The 8,504-nt window shown below is 38.9% G+C and overlaps 1 pseudogene; it reads right to left on the bottom strand.

Annotated features, from left to right (window-relative positions):
• Nucleotides 1-7,271: 7,271 nt before the first annotated feature.
• On the bottom strand, nt 7,272-8,204 carry LOC138381811 (TATA-box-binding protein pseudogene; annotated as a pseudogene).
• Nucleotides 8,205-8,504: the final 300 nt, after the last annotated feature.

Raw genomic sequence — 8,504 nt, 5'->3', positions numbered from 1 at the left:
AATCCTGTTTCCTCCCTTCCTCCCTCCCAATAATTGGTTTCACCTTTCAGTGAATTCCTCAGTAGCTTTATAAGAATTCCTAGGGATTTCCATGTTGCTCATGGAAGAGTAACTGTCTTTTGTAAAGTTATAAAGTAAATAGTGGCCATTATATTGTGCTAGCTTTCCAAAGTCATTTCAAAATTACACTCTTTGTTCTTTTTAGTTCTCTTTTTTTCTCTAGTGAATAAGTAGAATTGTTTTTATTAACTTGCCCTTGATCTGCAAACATAATTCAACTAAATCCTGAAAATAGCAATTCTTTTATTTTGATTAGTTTATGGCACCATCACAAGCATATTATGGAAAACCCCATGGCTTGTGGAAATACCCATTTTCCTCACCATTGATTTCCTTTAGGAATTAAGAAAAGACCGTGGTTTGATCATGTGGCCCTGGGCAGCCGAGGCCAAGAAATTTACATGGATTGCTATTCTGCATAAAGAAAGCTGGGTTGGGCAATTTTCAAATGAAGACCCAGAAGACCCAAATGAACAAAAAATCAGAGGAGACCTAGAGAGTGGTTATTCTACCAGAGATTGGTCCCTTGAGGCTAGAAGGTTCAGGTCTATCTCCCAAGTCCTCCTGTAGAGTTACATTTATGTAAACCTTTCCTGATACTACTTTAAGGTGAGCAAAATTAGAAAGTTTTAAATGACGTATTTGCTTTTGTTTTTATAAATTTAAAATTGTTCTTTAGAGGGCATTGTCAAAAAGTTATAAGGCTCTATAAAGCAGTTCTGTAATTTAAATTCTTTTTCTTTTTAAAATTAGAATTTCTCTTTCAATTAAAAAAGTCTTTGCCAGCCTCTTAATTACAAAATAATGACCCTCATTGTAACAAATTCACACAGTGCAAAGAATAAGTGAAATTCTTCTCTTCATTTTTCTCTATACCACTCCCCCAAAACCACTCTTAACAGTACGGCCCATGTGACTTTTCATTTTTAGGCTTTTGTTTCATATATATAAATAAAATACTGTAAAACTATCTTTATATACATGTATATGTATGTGCACATTTTAAAACTTAAAATTACTGTATGTTGTTTTTTGATTTGAATCTCAGAAATGTTTCTAAGTTAGTACACGTAGATCTACCTCGTCAGTTTTAATGGCTGCATACATTTCTATTGTTTGGATACATACTATAGTTACTCATTTTCTTATAGAATATATAGTATAGGATATAGATGTAGAATATAGTACCAAACACTGTATTAAGTATTATCTTTTTTAATTCTCAAGAAAACTCCAAGAAGTAGATAATATTGTCTTCATTTTATAGGTATGGAAACTAAGCTTAGAGAAATTGAATAACTTGCCCAGGGTCACAAGGTAAGTGCAGAATCTAGAATTCAAACTCCTTACCATAAATCTCCAAAATCTGTGCTACACTGCCTATGATTTTGGTGGAATTTTATAGGGGTTTTAGATTTTTTTTCTTGTATTTTGCTATGCCAAATTTTCTGTAATAAATATGTGTTTTTACTGTCATCTGAAATGACATTAAAAGACTATTTCATTATTAATCACTTAAGTCCATTGACTTAAAACTGAAGGAACATTTAAGCAATCCCAATCAAAAGCAGTGAAAATTGGGAATAACACAAATGATAATCATTTTGGAAAATGTCCAAAGTAAATCATGGTACCATTTATACATATTATATAGCATTTTATAAGAATGAGGTAGCTGTCATGTACTAAGGTGGGTAAATCTCCAAAAAACATTTCCGAGTTAAAAAGTTAAGCTGCAAAGTTTATCCTAAAATTCATATGGAATCTCAAGGGACCCTGAAGAGCCAAAGTAATTTTGAAAAAGAAAAAAGTTGGAGGACTCACATTTCCTGATTTTAGAACATATTACAAAGATATAGTAATCAAAACAGTGTGGTATTAGCATAAAGGCAGACAAATAAACCAATGAAATAGAATAGATTGCCCAGAAATAAATCTTTGTGTATCAAATGATCTTTGGTGAGAGTGCCGGGACCAGACCACTCAATGGGGAAAGGACCATCTCTTCAACAAATGGTGTTGGGGAAACTTGATATCCACAAACAAAAGAATAAAGTTGGACCCATACCTTGCACCATTTACAAAAATCAAAATGGATTAAAGATCTAAAGATTTTTTTAGAAGATCTAAAGATCTTCTAAAACTAGAAGACTTCTACAGGAAAATATAGGGGAAAATTTTCATGATATTGAACTTGGCAATGATTTCTTGGATTTGACACTAAAAGCACAGGCAACGAAAGCAAAAATAGATAAATGGTACTGGAGTAAGCTTAAAAACTTTTGTGCATCAAAGGATACATCAACAGAGTGGAAAGGCAACCTATGGAATGAGAGAAAATATTTGCAAATCATATATCTGATAAAGGGTTAATATCTGGAATATATAAAGAACTCCTACAACTCAACAACAAAAAACCAAATAACCTGATTTAAAAATTGGCAAAGGACTTGAACAGACATTTCTCCAAAAATGATAAACAAATGGCCAGAAGCATATGAAAAGATGCCCAACATCACTAATAATCAGAGAAATGCAAATCAAAACTACAATGAGATATCACTGCACACTCATTAGAATGGCTAGTATCAAAAATATAGAAAATAACAAGTGTTAGCAAGGATGTGGAGAAATTAGAACCCTTATGAACTCTTGATGTGATTGTAAAATGATGCAGCTGCCTTGGAAAACAGTATAGAGTTTCCTTAAAAAATGAAAAATAGGCCGGGTGAGGTGGCTCACGCCTGTAATCCTAGCACTCTGGGAGGCTGAGGCGGGTGGATTGCTTGAGCTCAGGAGTTCGAGACCAGCCTGAGCAAGAGCGAGACCCCATCTCTACTAAAAATAGAAAGAAATTGTATGGACAACTAAAAATATATACAGAAAAAATTAGCCAGGCATGGTGGCACATGCCTGTAGTCCCAGCTACTCAGGAGGCTGAGGCAGGAGGATTGCTTGAACCCAGGAGTTTGAGGTTGCTGTGAGTTAGGCTGATGCCACGGCACTCTAGCCCAGGCAACAGAGTGAGACTCTGTCTCAAAAAAAAAAAAAAAAAAAAAAAAAAAATTATTAAAAAAAAATGAAAAATGGAACTACCAACATGATTTAGCAATTCAACTTCTGGGTACATATCCAAAAGAGTTGAAATCAGAATCTCCAAGAGATATTTACATTTGTACATCTATGTTCATAGCGTCACTATTGACAATAATCAAGAGGTGGAAACAACCTAAATGCCCATTGATGAATGAATGGATGAACAAAATGTATATACATATATTGGAATGTTATTCAGCCTTAAAAAGGTAGGATATCCTGCCACATACTACAACATATATGAAAGTTAAGTACATTTGACTACATGAAATAAGCCAGTCACAAAAAGATAAATACTGTATGATTCCATTTATATGAGTTATCTAAAATAGTCAAGAAACAGAAGGTAGAATGGTGGTTACTAGGGGCTTCCAGGAGGGGGAAAAGTGGAACTGTTTAATGAGTATAGAGTTTCAGATTTGCATAATGAAAAAGTTCTGGAGATCTGTTTCTCAACAATGGAAATATAATTACCATTACCAAATTGGACACTTAAAAATGGTTAAGATGGTAAATTTTATGTTATGTGGTTTTTACCACAAAATAAGAAACATCAAAACATTAAAAACTCTGTTAGTTACAAATGTATAGGGACATGGGAAAAATAGTAAAACTAACATTTATTTAATATACTATAATTTAAAACATGGGAAACATTGAGCATTAGAGTGTAAGATCATAGGCCAGTTATTTTATGTAATGAATTTGTGTTTCTTTAGTGAGTCCTCGTGGTAAGTTTGGTGCATCTTGGCTGCAATACTACCTAAATGATATGTCCTTTTCAAGGTATTCCACATGGAGGCACATGACATCCATCTACACTTGATTGGTGGTGTTAATTGTGATCTCTTGGTCAAGGTGTTGTCTGGTTCTCCACTGGATAGATACTATTTTTTTCCTGTTGTAATTAATAAGTAACAGTGGGGAATACTTTGGGTAAACATCTTGTATAAAATAACTGGCCTATCAGCTCTCAGTAACACCATGGAAAGAAAAAAATAAATAAAATAACTGGCCTATGTTCTTCCATAATGTTCATGTCATAGAACATGAAGAAAGGCTGAGACATGGCAAGTAAATGAAATAAGTGATCCTAGACTGTATCCTGGCCCAGACAAACATTGCTTATAACGGAAATTACTAGGACAATTAATGAGACTGAAATGTGGACTATAGATTAAATCCAAATTCCTTATTAAATTTTCTGAATTTGATAACTGTACCATTTTTGGTAAAAGATTATTCTTGTTTACAAGGGGTAAAAGGGCATGGCTTGTGCAATCTACTCTTGAATAGTTTAGAAAAAATATGTGCATACAAACATATGTATATACATGTGTATACACATATATACAGAGAGAATTAAAAGGCAAATGTAGCAAAATGTTAAAAATTAGTTAATCTTGGTACATGAGTTTTATTATTCTTGCAACTTTTCTGTAAATTTGAAACTATTTAAAATCTGAAATTATTTAAATATTTATTTAAAATTATCTAAAAATTTAAAAATTAACAAAAAAAGTAAAGGGATACAGGTATTACTAGATACCTTTCCAGGCAAACTAACAGAATTTGAGATGTAGACTCACTCAAAATTCTACTTTTTTTTTTTTTTTTTTGAGACAAGGTCTCTGTTAGGTCGGAGCCAGGAGGGAGACACACAAAACCTCAAGTGTAGCAAAATGCTGTTTATTTGAACATCTGGGTGCAGATGGGTGGAGGCCAAAAAGAGCATCCACCCTTAGGAGGGGGGAGAGTGATGGGTTTTATAGGAGGTTTGGAAGGGAGGGTGAATTTTTTTGAACAGTCACTGGTCCCTGTCAGTGTTGCTGCAACCGTTTGGGGTCAGAGTTAGATTTACAACCTCCAGACTCTCCAGACTCCTGCGGCTATTGCTTCACAGGCCTTATGATCACTATCTGAGGTGCATTCCGTCCTATACATACTTTCTGGATTCCCACCCTGCACAGGCCTAACAGTCTTGCTCTGCCACCCTGGCTAGAGTGCAGTGGTGTCATCATGGCTCACTCTCACAGCAACCTCAAACTTCTGGGCTGAAGCCATCTTCCTGCCTCAGCCTCCCGAGTAGCTGGGACTATAGGCACGCACCACCTTGGCCAGCTAATTTTTCTACTTTTTTGTAGAGACGGGTTTTTGTTCTTGCTCAAGCTGGTCTTGAACTCCTGAGCTCAAGCAATCTTCCTGCCTTGGCCTTCCAAAGTGCTTGGAATACAGGCGTGACCCACCATGCCCAACCAAAATTCTGTTTTCTTACACGACAGCATCAACCTTCCAACAAGAGAATAGTATTTAGCTAAGAGGTTACCTTAGGAATGTATGAATGCTAGAATCTTGTAGAGGCAGTTTTTAGTTTTTTTTTTCTTTTTTTGAGAGATGGTCCCCCTCTGTTTGCCTGGCTAGAGTGCAGTGGCGTCATCATAGCTTATTGCAACCTCAAACTCCTGGACTCAAGCGATCCTTCTGCCTCAGCCTCCCAAGTAGCTAAGACTATAGGCTCCCACCACCATGCCTGGCTAATTTTTCTGTTTTTTGTAGAGATGGAGGTCTCACTATGTTGCTCAGGCTGGTCTCAAACTCCTGGGCTCAAGTGATCCTCCCACCGTGGCCACCCAAAGTGCTAGGGTTACAGGTATGAGCCATCTTGCCCAGCAGTTTCTTAATTTTAAACAAACAAACAAAATCTGGTTGTAGAAAAGTTTCTAGTCTTCAGCAGTCCTTAGCAGTTTGTTGAAGATTCAGCCTTTAGGATCTGAAGAACCTCTGGGTTGTTTCCTTTTAGGGAAGAAAAGGCCCAGTGGAGGGTTGACACAGCAACCATCAGGGCTTATTGCCCGGCATGCAGTAGGTGCCAGTAAATATTTATAGTTGCTAAATGATTAGGATCACTAACTCAAAAAATGTTTACAGGGGAATACAAGGACTGGGGTTGGAGGGGGTGGGCTGGGGAGAGATGCTGACTGAAGTGATTCTCAATGAAGGAGGGGATTGTCAATGAAGCTAATTAGGAAGTCCTGTGTGCCACCGTCGTGTGGAGGCAGGTTCTGGCTGTCGGAGCTCAGCATGGTGTTACTCAGGGCTCTGAGGGGAGATGCAAGCTTAGATCCAAAGGCCGTGAAATGAAATACTCAGCGTGGCTGGGATGGAGCATGTAGAACTGCCCCTGTCACTGTCAGTGGCCTCTTTCCAGGTTGATTGGGATTTGCTCTGATTAGTTGTCAGTTGTTGACACATATTTGTCATTTTTAATTGGACTGATCTGCATCAGTTTGCATATCTGCACTTTATTGTTAGATACTTGGATTACTTACAGAGTATGAAACTCTAAACAATACCATGAAGATCTTGATATACATTAACTTTTATTTTATTTTATTTTATTTTGAGACAAGAGTCTGACAAGTGGCATCATCATAGCTCACAGCAACCTCAAACTCCTGGGCTCAAGCGATCTTCCTGCCTCAGCCTCCTGAGTAGCTGGGACTACAAGAGCATGCCATGATGCCCTGGTAATTTTTATAATTTTAGTAGAGACAGGATCTTGCTCTTTTTTTTTTTTTTTTTTTTACCATTTATAGCAACAATCTAGCACTTTTATAAATTGCATTTATTATACAGAGTACTCTGAAGAAAGAAAAATATGTATAGCCATTTGTTTTCATTAATACATCTACTCTGTCCTGCAATACTGGAAGGAAGAATGTGTCTGGCACAGAAATAACCTCTAGGAGTTAGAAATTAGAAAAACAACACTTTTTAAAAAGATTTTTACTTTTCTGATAGAAATATAAAAACTGTGGTTTATGGGCAAAAAAATTAAAAAGTCCAATGAATTGCAGAGGTGGCTTTAACACTTGAAGTTTTGTCCCTTAAACCAACTTGTCAACAGCAGTGTCTAGAATCTAAGTATAAATAAATGGGCAGCGCGGCCCGTCGGCAGCACAGCAGCAGCAGCCCTCGGTGACCTGCGCCGCGTTCTCAGTGCACAAGTGACACCCCTCTGGGCATCCTGCAGCAGGGCCCTACCGAAGGGCGTCACCTGGAGCCACCACCTGCAACCGCACGTCAGCCTTCTCACGACATTACCACTGAAAGGTACCAGAATGTATTTGTTTAAAACAACAAGAGGGTGGGGGAGGCGGGGGTCCGTGACAGCCATTACGTTGTCTTCCTGAATCCCTTTAGAATGGGGTAGATGTTTTCAAGTGCTTCGTAAATTTCTGCTCTGACTTTAGCACCTGTTAATACAACTTTTCCAGAAACAAAAATAAGGAGAACAATTCTGGGTTTGATCATTCTGTAGGTTAAACCAGCAAATAACTCTGGTTCATAACTACTGAACTGCTGGTGGGTGAGCACAAGGCCTTCTAACCTCATAGAGAACTTCACATCACAGCTCCCCACCATGTTTTGAATCTTGAAGTCTAAGAACTTAGCTGGGAAATCCAACTTCTGTATAACTCTGGCATATTTTCTTGCTGCTAGTCTGGACTGTTCTTCACTCTTGGCTCCTGTGCACACCATTTTTCCGGAACTAAAAATCAGCGCCGTGGTTCGTGGCTCTCTTATTCTCATGGTTACAGCGGCAAACCGCTTGGGATTACATTCAGCGTTTCGGGCATGAAGTGCAATGGTCTTTAGGCCAAGTTTACAACCAAGATTCACTGTAGATACAATATTTTGCAGCTGAGGCACAATCCCAGAGCTCTCAGAGGCCGGTGTGGTGGGCGTGATGGGGGTCATGGGGGTCAAAGGGTATGGGGGTGTGGTGCCCGGCAGGGGTGCCATGCCTGGCCCGAGGCCACCTATGCTGCTTGCTGGGACGTGGACTGCTGGGCTGCCTGCTGCTGCTGCCTTTGCTGCTCTTGCAAAATAGACAGACTACTGGTGTTATGAATAGGCTGTGGGGTCAGTCCTGTGCCATAAGGCATCATCAGACTAAAGATGGGGATCGCAGGAGTCATGGCACCCTGAGGGGAGGCCAAGCCCTGAGCATAAGGTGGCAGGCTGTTGTTCTGATCCATGATGTTCGGTTTCTTCTTGGAAAACCCAAAGCCCTTGGACTGGAACTTGTCTCAGCATCCAGTCTTTCCCTAGAGCAACCCCAGCACACTCTTCTTAGTAGCTTTTTCAATTCCTCAGGTTATCTTCACACACCAAGAAACAGGGATGATGGAGTCACTGCAGAGATCACTACTGGCAGGAGGAAGGAAGTTAAACCGTAGGCGGTCCAGGCGCCCGCCACGGCGACTCTGCCCGACCCCACTCAGGGTCTCGCTCCTGCTCAGGCTGGTCTTGAACTCCTGAGCTCAAGCTATCCTCCTGCCTTG

This window comes from Eulemur rufifrons, chromosome 3 (genome assembly GCF_041146395.1).
Source record: "Eulemur rufifrons isolate Redbay chromosome 3, OSU_ERuf_1, whole genome shotgun sequence".
Taxonomy (NCBI): domain Eukaryota; kingdom Metazoa; phylum Chordata; class Mammalia; order Primates; family Lemuridae; genus Eulemur; species Eulemur rufifrons.
This window is presented reverse-complemented; position numbering and strand designations above follow the sequence as displayed.